Source organism: Triticum urartu, chromosome 7 (genome assembly GCF_003073215.2).
Source record: "Triticum urartu cultivar G1812 chromosome 7, Tu2.1, whole genome shotgun sequence".
NCBI classification, from domain to species: domain Eukaryota; kingdom Viridiplantae; phylum Streptophyta; class Magnoliopsida; order Poales; family Poaceae; genus Triticum; species Triticum urartu.
The window spans coordinates 296,305,670-296,317,478 of NC_053028.1; positions in this window are offsets into that span (position 1 = coordinate 296,305,670).

The window sequence follows — 11,809 nt, forward strand, 5'->3', positions numbered from 1 at the left end:
AAGCTAGTGACCGTTAGGGTTTTCGGTGGGACCGACAGGATCAACTCGGTGGGACGGATGTGCTAGGGTTAGGGTAAATCCAAAACTCAGTTTGACCGATTACTCAAACTCGGTCGGACCGATTTGGGTAATAAGAGAAACAGAGAGTTGGCCAAGCAAACTCGGTGGGGCCGATTGCATATCTCGGTGGGACCGAAAATATTGCAATGGGTAACAGAGAGTTTGCAAGCCCATCTCGGTGAGACCGAGATCCCATCGGTGAGACCGAACTGATTAGGGTTTCTGGCAGTGGCTATGTCAACTGAACTCGGTGGCTCCGGATAGAAAGAATCGGTGGGGCCGAGTTTGATATTTGGTGTGGGACATATTTGGAAGTGAGAAAGTGGTTGAGGGCTCTGGAGCATATCACTAAGCACTTTGAGAAAGCAAGCCATTAAGCAACACCTCATCCCTTCTTAATAGTATTGTCTTTTCCTATAGACTCAATGTGATCTTGGATCACTGAAATAGAAAATGTAGAGTCTTGAGTTTGGAGCTTGAGCCAATCCTTTGTCCTTAGCATTTTGAAGGGGCTCCACATCCTCTAGTCAATGCCACTTCATTGTTGAACTTATCTGAAACATACTAGGTAAAAGTGTTAGTCCAATAAGAGATATGTTGATATTAATTACCAAAACCACCTAGGGAGCACTTGTGCTTTCAACTATGCTTAGGGCTGTTTTGAAGAATAACAAGAAAATGTTGGAAGAATGCTTGCCCCATGTTCAATTTGCTTATAATCGTTCTCTGCATTCTACTACTAAGATGTGCCCTTTTGAAATTGTATATGGTTTCCTACCTCGGGCACCTATTGATTTGTTGCCTCTTCCATCTTTGTAGAAGGTTAATTTTGATACTTAACAACGTGCTGAATTGATCTTAAAAATGCATGAGTTAACTAAGGAGAACATTGAGAGTATGAATGCTAAATATAAACTTGCTGGAGATAAAGGTAGAAAACATGTTGTCTTTGCACATGGAGATCTTATTTGTTTACATTTGCGTAAGGATAGGTTTCCTGATTTGTGCAAATCAAAGCTAATTCCACATGTTGATGGTCCTTTTAAGGTGTTCGAGAATGACAATGCATATAAACTTGAGCTGCTTAGAGATTTTGGGGTTAGTCCCACTTTTAACATTGTAGATTTGAAGCCTTATTTGGGTGAGGAAGATGAGCTTCAGTCGAGGATGACTTCATTTCAAGAAGGGGAGGATGAGGAGGACATCAATACCATTGTTACACCCACAACCCGTGCTACTATACATACTGGACCAATTACTAGAGCTCGCGCACGCCAATTAAATTATTAGGTACTTTCTTTTCTTGGTAATGATTCTAATATATATGAGAATATGATGCTTCCTAAATTGGATACATTTTTCTTGCTTACAAATGAAGGGCCTAGCTTGGACAAGAAGGATGAACATTGGAGCAAGATCAAGCATGGAGATGATGGCATGCACATGGGTAACAAGAACGAAGTTACAAGTGATGATTTCACGACTTTGAATCCACCATAATGAGTGCATGAAGCCTTGGACGAAATATACAAGATGTCACTTCATATATTTTGTCCATAAGCTATTATAGGTGCTGTGTCACCTTATCATTGGGTCAGGCCCATGTAATTTCAAAATACTTGAGTATAGGCTCATTTTATAGTCTGTATGTGTGGGGAAACAAGAGTTAGTGTTGGTTCCAACCCCCTCCTACAAGAGCCATGAAATTCCCCCTCTTCCTCCATATATAAAACCCTTAGGGCACCACTTAGACTTTGGGGTTTGTTTAGATTAAAACTATGCCATAGCTGCAACTTTGCGTACTTCGTTTGTGTTCAACGACCAGACCAAGACGTCATAGAAACCCACTTTCATCAATAAAGTTTTCCTCTTATATTCGTAATATCCAGATTGCAATCTCAGTTTCTTGCTTGTTCTTCGTTTGCTCACAGGAAATAGACCCTCGTGGTCAGGTTGATCGTGCTCCAGCGTGGTCAATAACCCCTCAAAAGTTGGTTTAGTGATTGCTAAGGCACGACGTCTCGCATGTTCGTAATCGGATCATCAAGGTTGACTTCCACAGAAAACGATAGCTATCTCATCGAAACATCAGTACACCTTCCCCTCTATCAGGAAGACATATCAACCCCCCTACTAGTACCCATCCTATTTTTGAAAGCCAGCTAGATAGCCCCAGCCATTTGATCATGATCAGAAACAATGCTACCATCCTCCATTTTTTAAACTAGTGATAGAGGTATTGTTAAATCTCTCAGTGACCATGTCGTGGGCAACCACGGCCACCTATGGGGCCATCAGCCCCTTGTGGTTCGGCAGGGGGGATGAGCACATTGCACAAAGAGCAGAGAACGTAGCACAGCACGACAGAGATCAAACGAGCAGTTTTACCCCAGTTCGGGATGCCGCGAGGCATAAAACCCTACTCCTGCTTTGGTGGATTGATGAGAATACAATGGTGGAGACGCAACGCTCTAGCCCAGCAGGATTGTCTCGGGGCGAGGACATCTATGCGCATATGAGTGTACAAGGGTCTGAATCCTTTCTAGGGTTGCCATGGCCCTCCTTTTATAGATCAATGTGTCACCACAATGGCAAATCAGTCATTGTGTACCAATTAGATAGCAAATAGTGTTATCATACCTAACTCTGCAGACAAGGCAGAGGGCATTAAATGTGCCACTTAGCGTCACATCATGGCATGCCCGGTGATGACCCACAAGTATAGGTGATCTATCATAGCCCTTTCGATAACTAAGAGTGTCGAACCCAACGAGGAGCAGAAGGAAATGATAAGCGGTTTTTAGCAAGGTATTCTCTGCAAGTACTGAAATAAGTGGTAACAGATAGTTTTGTGATAAGATAGGTTGTAAGGAGCAACAAGTAACAAAAGTAAATAAAGTGCAGCAAGATGGCCCAATCTTTTTGTAGCAAAGGACAAGCCGGAACAAACTCTTATAATAGGAAAAGTGCTCCCGAGGACACATGGGAATATCGTCAAGATAGTTTTCATCACGTTCATATGATTCACGTTCGATACTTTGATAATTTGATATGTGGGTGGACCGGTGCTTGGGTGCTGTTCTTACTTGAACAAGCATCCCACTTATGATTAACCTCTATTGCAAGCATCCGCAACTACAACAAAAGTATTAACGTAAACCTAACCATAGCATAAAACATATGGATCCAAATTAGCCCCTTACGAAGCAACGCATAAACTAGGGTTTAAGCTTCTGTCACTCTAGCAACCCATCATCTACTTATTACTTCCCAATGCCTTCCTCTAGGCCCAAATAATGGTGAGGTGTTATGTAGTCGACGTTCACATAACACCACTAGAGGCGAGACAACATACATCTTACCAAAATATCAAACAAATACCAAGTTCACATGACTACTCATAGCAAGACTTCTCCCTTGTCCTCAGGAACGAACGTAATTACTCACAAAGCATATTCATGTTCATAATCAGAGGGGTAATAATATGCATATAGGATCTGAACATATGATCTTCCACCAATTAAACCAACTAGCATCAACTACAAGGAGTAATCAACACTTCTAGCAACCTACTAGCACCAATCCCGGACTTTGAGACAAGAATTGGATACAAGAGATGAACTAGGGTTCGGAGATGAGATGGTGCTGGTGAAGATGTTGATGGAGATTCCCTCTCCCTATGAGAGGAGCGTTGGTGATGACGATGGTGATGATTTCCCCCTCCGGGAGGGAAGTATCCCCGGCAGAACAGCTCTGCCGGAGCTCTAGATTGGATCCGCCAAGGTTCCGCATCGTGGCGGCGCAGTCTCGTCCCCAAAAGTTCCCTCCTATTTTTTTCTCATCGAAAGACCTCATATAGGAGAAGGTGGGCATCAGAGAGCCACCAGGGGGCCCACAATGTAGGGGGTGCGCCCTAGGGGGGGGCGCGCCCCCCACCCTCGTGAGAAGGGTGTGGGCCCCCTGGCGTTCATCTTTGGCGTGGATTTTTCTTTATTTCTTTTAAGACATCCCGTGGAGTTTCAGGACTTTTGGAGTTGCGCAGAATAGGTCTCTAATATTTGCTCCTTTTCTAGACCAGAATTCCAGCTGCCGGCATTCTCCCTCCTTGTGTAAACCTTGTAAAATAAGAGAGAATAGCCACAAGTATTGTGACATAAAGTGAAATAACAGTCCATAATGCGATAAATATCAATATAAAAGCATGATGCAAAATGGATGTACCAACTCCCCCAAGCTTAGACCTCGCTTGTCCTCAAGCGAAAAGCCGATAACAATAAATATGTCCTCATATTTAGAGGTAGAGGCGTCGATAAAAATAAAATACGGACATGAAGGCATCATGATTATTCTCATAACAGCAACATATATAGATTTTGTCATATGATTACTTATGTTCAAGTGATGATCTATTCACAATGCAAAAGTATAAATCATAAACCTTATTGGGCTCTGACAAAATATAATCTCAGTCATTGAAGCAATTGCAATTTATCATAACATCGGAAAGAGTCTATACCAGAGCTAAAAAGCAAGTCCACACACTCAACTATCATTTAGTCCTCCATAATTGCTAACACTCACGCGATACTTGTGGTTACGGAGTTTTAATCGGACACAGAGAAAGATAGGAGCTTATAGTTTTGCCCCACAACCTTTTACCTCAAGGGTAATGTCAACAATAATGGTTCATGCTCCCCTACATCCAATTAGATATATATATATCATGTTCTTTCCAACATGCTGAGCTTGCCAAAGGATAAAATAAAAAAGAAAAGGTGAAGATCACCGTGACTCTTGCAGAAGGTAGAAGATAATAATAAAGGATAGGCCCTTCGCAGAGGGAGGCAGAGGTTGCCATGCGCTTTTATGGTTGGATGCATAAAATATCAATGCGAAAGAATGTCACTTTATATTGCCCCTTGTGATATGAACCTTTATTATGCAGTCTATCGCTTTTGTTACTTCCACATCACAAGATCGTATAAAGCTTATTTCTCCCACTCCAATCAATCATACATATTTAGAGCAATTTTTATTGCTTTGCACCGATGACAACTTACTTGAAGGATCTTACTCAATCCATAGGTAGATATGGTGGACTCTCATGGCAAAACTGATTTAAGGGTAATTGGAAGCACAAGTAGTATTTCTACTTGGTGCTGAGAATTTGGCTAGCATGAGGGGGAAAGGCAAGCTCAACAAGTTAGAGGGTCCATGACAACATACTTTATCTCAGATATAAGAAAGACATAACTCATTACGTTGTCTTCCTTGTCCAACATCAACTCTTTGGCATGTCATATTTTTATGAGTGCTCCCAATCATAAAAGATGTCAATGATAATATATCTATATGTGAAAACCTCTCTTTCCTTATTACTTCCTATTAATTGCAACAATGACCAAATCTATGTCTGCCAACTCCCAACAACTTTTAATCATCATACTCTTTCTATGTGAAGTCATTACTCTCAATAAGATCAATATGAACTTTTTGTTCCTTTTTATTCCTTTTCTCTTTTCTTTTATTCACCCAAGATCATGGCAAAATAATCAAGCCCTTGACTCAACACTAATCTTTATTATATATAACTCACGGACTCGATTACATAGAGAGATCATAAAGCAAAACTCAAAACTAGATCATGCCATAAACTTTATTCTACTAGATCAAGATATTATCAAAAGGATCAAACTAAGAAAAACGGTAAAGATAAGAGTTGTGATTGTGATACTATACCGGGGCACCTCCCCCAAGCTTGGCAGTTGCCAAGGGGAGTGCCCATACCCATGTGATCATGTCTCCTTGGTTGGTGAAGAAGGTGGAGGTGACGGATAATCGCACATCGAGCGTAAGAGGTCCTCTAGCTTGCGAATAATGCCCTTGAGTGCGACAATATGCTCCTTCAACAAAATATTTTCTTGTGTGAGATACTTGTTTTGAACACGAGCTAACTCAATCATCTTGAAAGCTTCGATCTCAGTTGGGGTAAGAAGGTTATGATCAATTTGAAGGGTGTCTTCTGCTGCTGGAGCTTGATCCTCCGTGGCCTTCTTGATCCTTTCATCCTTGTTGACCTTCGTGGGTTCTTCCCTCTTCAGATCTATCTTCATTAGCCAAGCATCGTTGTCACCATTGTTGGAGGAGGGAGACGACATGATGCCTAGCCTGGAAAACCCTGACAGAAAACAGCTCGAAACAAAAACAAAGGAGGTTTGCGTGATACGGGAGTCAAAACTTTTGGGAGAATATATAGTGAATTTTTACCGACCAAAATATGTAGTGTGCAAGAAAACGGAGTCCGGAAGGCACACGAGGTGCTCACGAGGTAGGGGGCGCACCCACGGGGGTAGGGCGCGCCCACCACCCTCGTGTCCTTCCCGGACTGCCACTCATTTTTCTATTTTTCTAAATATTCTAAAACGGAGAAATATTGCCTTAAAATTGTTTTGGAGTCGGTTTACTTACCGTACCACATACCTATTCCTTTTCGGAGTCTGAAACGTTCTGGAAAGTGTCCCTTATGTATTCCTCCGGGGTTACGGTTTCAATAATATTGGTTTCAACATTTATGGGATTACCTGAGATATAATGTTTAATTCTTTGACCGTTTACCACCTTCGGATTTGTGCCTTCGATGTTGTTGATTTTTATGGCACCGGAACGATAGACCTCTTCGATAACATAGGGGCCTTCCCATTTAGAGAGAAGTTTTCCTACAAAAAATCTTAAACGAGAGTTGTATAGCAATACATAATCACCTACATTAAACTCACGCTTTTGTATCCTTTTGTCATGCCATCTTTTAACTTTTTCTTTAAACAACTTGGCATTTTCATAAGCTTGGGTTCTCCATTCATCAAGTGAGCTAATATCAAATAACCTCTTTTCACCGGCAAGTTTAAAATCATAGTTGAGCTCTTTAATAGCCCAATATGCCTTATGTTCTAGTTCGAGAGGTAAGTGACATGCTTTTCCATAAACCATTTTATACGGAGACATACCCATAGGATTTTTGTATGCAGTTCTATAAGCCCATAATGCATCATCAAGTTTCTTAGACCAATTCTTTCTAGACCTATTAACAGTCTTTTGCAAAATTAATTTGAGCTCTCTATTGCTCAACTCTACTTGACCACTAGACTGTGGGTGATAAGGAGATGCAATTCTATAATTAACATCATATTTAGAAAGCATTTTACGGAAAGCACCATGAATAAAGTGTGAACCACCATCAGTAATTAAATATCTAGGGACTCCAAACCTTGGGAAAATAACTTCTTTAAGCATTTTAATAGAAGTGTTATGATCAGCACTACTAGTTGGAATAGTTTCTACCCACTTAGTAACGTAATCAACAGCAACTAGAATATGTGTGTATCCATTAGAGGCAGGAAAAGGTCCCATATAATCTAAACCCCAAACATCAAACGGTTCAATAACAAGTGAATAATTCATAGGAATTTCTTGACGTCTACTAATATTACCAATTCTTTGACATTCATCACAAGACAAGACAAACTTACGAGCATCCTTGAAGAGAGTAGGCCAATAAAAACCAGATTGCAATACCTTATGTGCAGTTCTATCTCCAGCGTGGTGTCCTCCATAAGACTCGGAATTACACTTGCGTTGGATCTGTTCCTGTTCATGCTCAGGTACACAACGTCTAATAACACCATCTACCCCTTCTTTATAAAGAAGTGGGTCATCCCAAAAGTAATGTCTTAAATCATAGAAAAACTTTTTCTTTTGTTGGTATGTGAAGCTAGGTGGTATAAACTTAGCAACAATATAATTAGCATAATCAGCATACCATGGAGTACTACGAGAAGTACTTATAACATTTAATTGTTCATGAGGAAAGCTACCATTAATAGGTAGTGGGTCATCAAGAATATTTTCTAACCTGGACAGGTTGTCTGCAACGGGGTTCTCAGCTCCCTTTCTATCAACAATATGCAAATCAAATTCTTGTAGTAAGAGAACCCATCTAATAAGTCTAGGTTTAGCATCTTTCTTTTCCATAAGATATTTAATAACAGCATGATCAGTTTGAATAGTTACTTTAGAATCAACAATATATGATCTGAACTTATCACAAGCAAATACAACTGCTAAGAGTTCTTTTTCAGTAGTAGCATAATTTCTTTGAGAATTGTCTAGAGTCTTACTAGCATAATGAATAACATTTAATTTCTTATCAACTCTTTGCCCTAGAAAAGCACCTACAGCATAATCACTAGCATCACACATAATTTCAAAGGGTATGTTCCAATCAGGTGGCTAAACATTACACTACTAGGGAAAAGGCTAATAGCAGCGCGGGTAAATTGGTTACTAGTAGCGCGGGTACCCGCGCTACTAGTATCACGCTACAACTAAAAGTTAGTAGTAGCGTGGGTGCAACCCGCGCTACTACTAAAAAGTTAGTAGTAGTGCGGATGCCACCCACGCTACTACTATTTGAAGCCCGCGCTACTAATAACAGAGTAGTAGTAGCGCATCTATTACACCACACACTACTAGTATCTTAAATACTAGAAGCACACATTTTTCCCCCATGCTACTACTAACAAATTAAGAATTAAAAAAAATAAAAATTAGATGCAGCATTCATGGATGAAGATCAGAGACACGTCCAGTGCAAAATAAATTAAGGTCACAGGACCATCTTAACAATCGCACCATTCATGGATGCAACATTGAACATCTCAACTGCAAGAGATCACGTGATTCCATTTAATTGTAAATGCACACAACCAAAGGTGGGTACCTTTCCTAGTGTTCCACCAGTAGCCTAAAGATACCACTTCTCTAGATGTATCTACCAAGGCTCGGAGTTCAGATGCTGGTGGACCCCAATCCTCGCTCGCCCCAAACGATGGTATCGAGGTCCTCCACCTCGGCGACCTCCGGCGTCATGATCTCCTGGACAATCATCTGTGCGACGCAGTCACCGGGCTTCATGGCGTAGTCCACGTCTGAGTGGTTGAAGAGCACGACGCCCACCAGGCAGCGGTAGTCCGCGTCGATCACCCCTGTGGCCACGTCGGGAAAGTGAAAACTTGTTAGTGCTCGTCAGCGTCCAAATCCAGTAGGGTATTTTCTTACTTTTTAGCACATGCACACGAATAAATAGTAATAGCCAGAGGCTGGTCCTTACTTGTTGCATGAGACGTGAAGAAGGGTGGGTACCCTCCTTGTTGCACGAATGAATCAATGGGAGACATTGCCGCGAGCCGTGAAGAAGGCTGGGTCCCCTCCTTCTGTAAATAGCTCAGGTGCCTAAAGTTGTAAGGAGTCTTAATACAATGAACTCATAGTAATGCATAATAACAAGAAAAAGAAAAAATAACCATGAATCCTAAATAAAAAGATCATTCTATGAGTCAGGTTGACAGTTTCGAGACGGCATAACATCCTAGATGAAAGAATTACAAGGATTTGTTTATTCTTTAGTGCTGATCTCCATGGGCAGCTAGCAGTGTATGCTGATGCACAATGTACACATCGAACCCCCCAAAACCAAAATCATTTCTGAGTGAGCAACAAACCAACTGACTGCTCGACCCTAAAATCAAACATTTTTTTGTGACTTCCCCTCTCCATTAGTACAAAAGGCAGAGAAACAAACATTTTTTTGTGATTTTCATTTTCTTTTACTACAAAAGGTAGTAAAATAAACTAGAATATTTTTGTGTTTTTTCCTGCGCTTCGAAAGACAATACATAGAGCAAACAAACGGAATCCTCTCGAGATCTTTACTTTCTCCGTGGTGATTGGCAAACACCGCTGCCAGCCTACATATATGGAGGAATTCTCAGAAAATGTATGCTTGGAGTATCAATGGTTACTGTTTAAAATGATGAGAAAGATATATGTCTTGTGCATGCAGATTGGTAATTAATTTTTTTTACAGTTGATTGGAAATTCTGGTTATTTAATCTAATCTAAAAAGTGGAAAAGACAAGGAGTGTATGCACCTTGACTCCCACAGGTGGAGATACACGGCTAGCTTAGCTCAATCAGAATACTATGGTTTCTACAAACCTATAGTTTTGGAAACTGTGAGGTATTTGGCTAAACCAACAATAGTAGTTTCATAAACACTTGTATTCCTGATATAGTGTTTTTTCTAAAATCCTACGACCAACGACTGTGATGTAAGATGCCACCAAAAAATGTATCTCCATCTTGAAATTTCGATTTTATTGACACTATACATAGGTCAGACAAAACACTGTAATTCAAGAAAAAAAAACAGTAGCTTTGCTTAAGAACATGATACTGAGTACTTACAATTTATCTTAAAATTTCAGAATCAAGAAGCCGAAGGAAACAAAGGTAGAGTAAGAATGCGAGGATGAGTCATACCTGCAAGATGAAGAGCATGCATCCCTTCATGTAAGCCAAAAATAGCTTCTTGTGAAAAAGAAAACAAAGATCAGGTTTTTGTATCTAAATGGTTTGTAAAATATTGTATTTACAGAATGGGACGTACACATTTACTGAACTTCTTTAGAATGGGGCACAAAACTGATAAGAATACAAGAATATTCAGGTAAACTAGAAGTGACACATTACTGAAAATTACATTCCAAAACCACTTTAAATTCCGGCAACCAAAAAGAGAAGGAATACACATTACTGGGCAAAAATCCACATTAAATTACATTGCATATTTTCAATCTAAATAAATGCTAGTTCTGTATTACTAACAGAGTGGCTTTCCGGATTGAATTGAATAGAAATTTTGATTAGAACCAAGTATGCTACTATTAGCAGCCTGCACACAAGTACTAGTAGTTATTTTCAAATCCTAGAAAATGACCTACGAGTATTGTGTCACATTAACCCTATCAAATTTGGTTAGAATAAAGTACATGCCTGATAAGAGTAGCACCTTAACCCTATCAAATCCTAGAAAATGACCTATGGGGAGTGTGTCACATTAACCCTATCAAATCCTAGAAAATGACCTACGGAGGTCGATCGTCGCAGCAGGCGGCGGCCGAGCCGACGGTTCGTTTGAGTCAAAGCGACGATGTCGTCTCGCCTCCCATTTAATCATTAGACTCACATTAGTACATTACAGAGAGAAACAAAAACACCAAGTAGTACTAGAACTATGAAAGCCACTCTTACCTTACTTGGTCATTTTGTCAAACACCTTCCGTGCGACAACACCTTGCACCGCCCGCATAGCACGGTCTTCAGTTGGTTGTGCCTCTTCTTCTGCTCACACAGGATACAAACAAGACAATGTTGTCACGTCCAGCAATCATACAGTCAAGATAAACAAATCGTCACTTTAGAATTTCATTTCCTAGTGCAGACACTACATCAGCCATCAGGTGTGATTTGGCATCGAATTTTCTCTGCCGACAGCGACGACAGGCGAAAGGAAACACACTATGTCATGTTAGTCCATGCTCTTAAGGGCATTCTTCGCGTTTGTGCGCTTTTCTCGGACGTTGAACCGGATACGAGGCTGCGCAAAAATAATTACAGAACCATGGTCAAGCTCACATCACAAATAGTTTTATTGAATACACGCATATCCTACTGTACTTGGCATTTGGCAAGCCCCCAGGCACTCATTTTTTTGTGGGTGAAATTAAAGGAACCCCCAATTTGAATTTCATTATGAAATTGAGGTAGAGCTCAAATGTGCAGTGGACCTGAAAAATGCACAGCACAATAGAGCTTCCATTGCTTAAGCGTGCAAACTAATCACCCTGCTAAG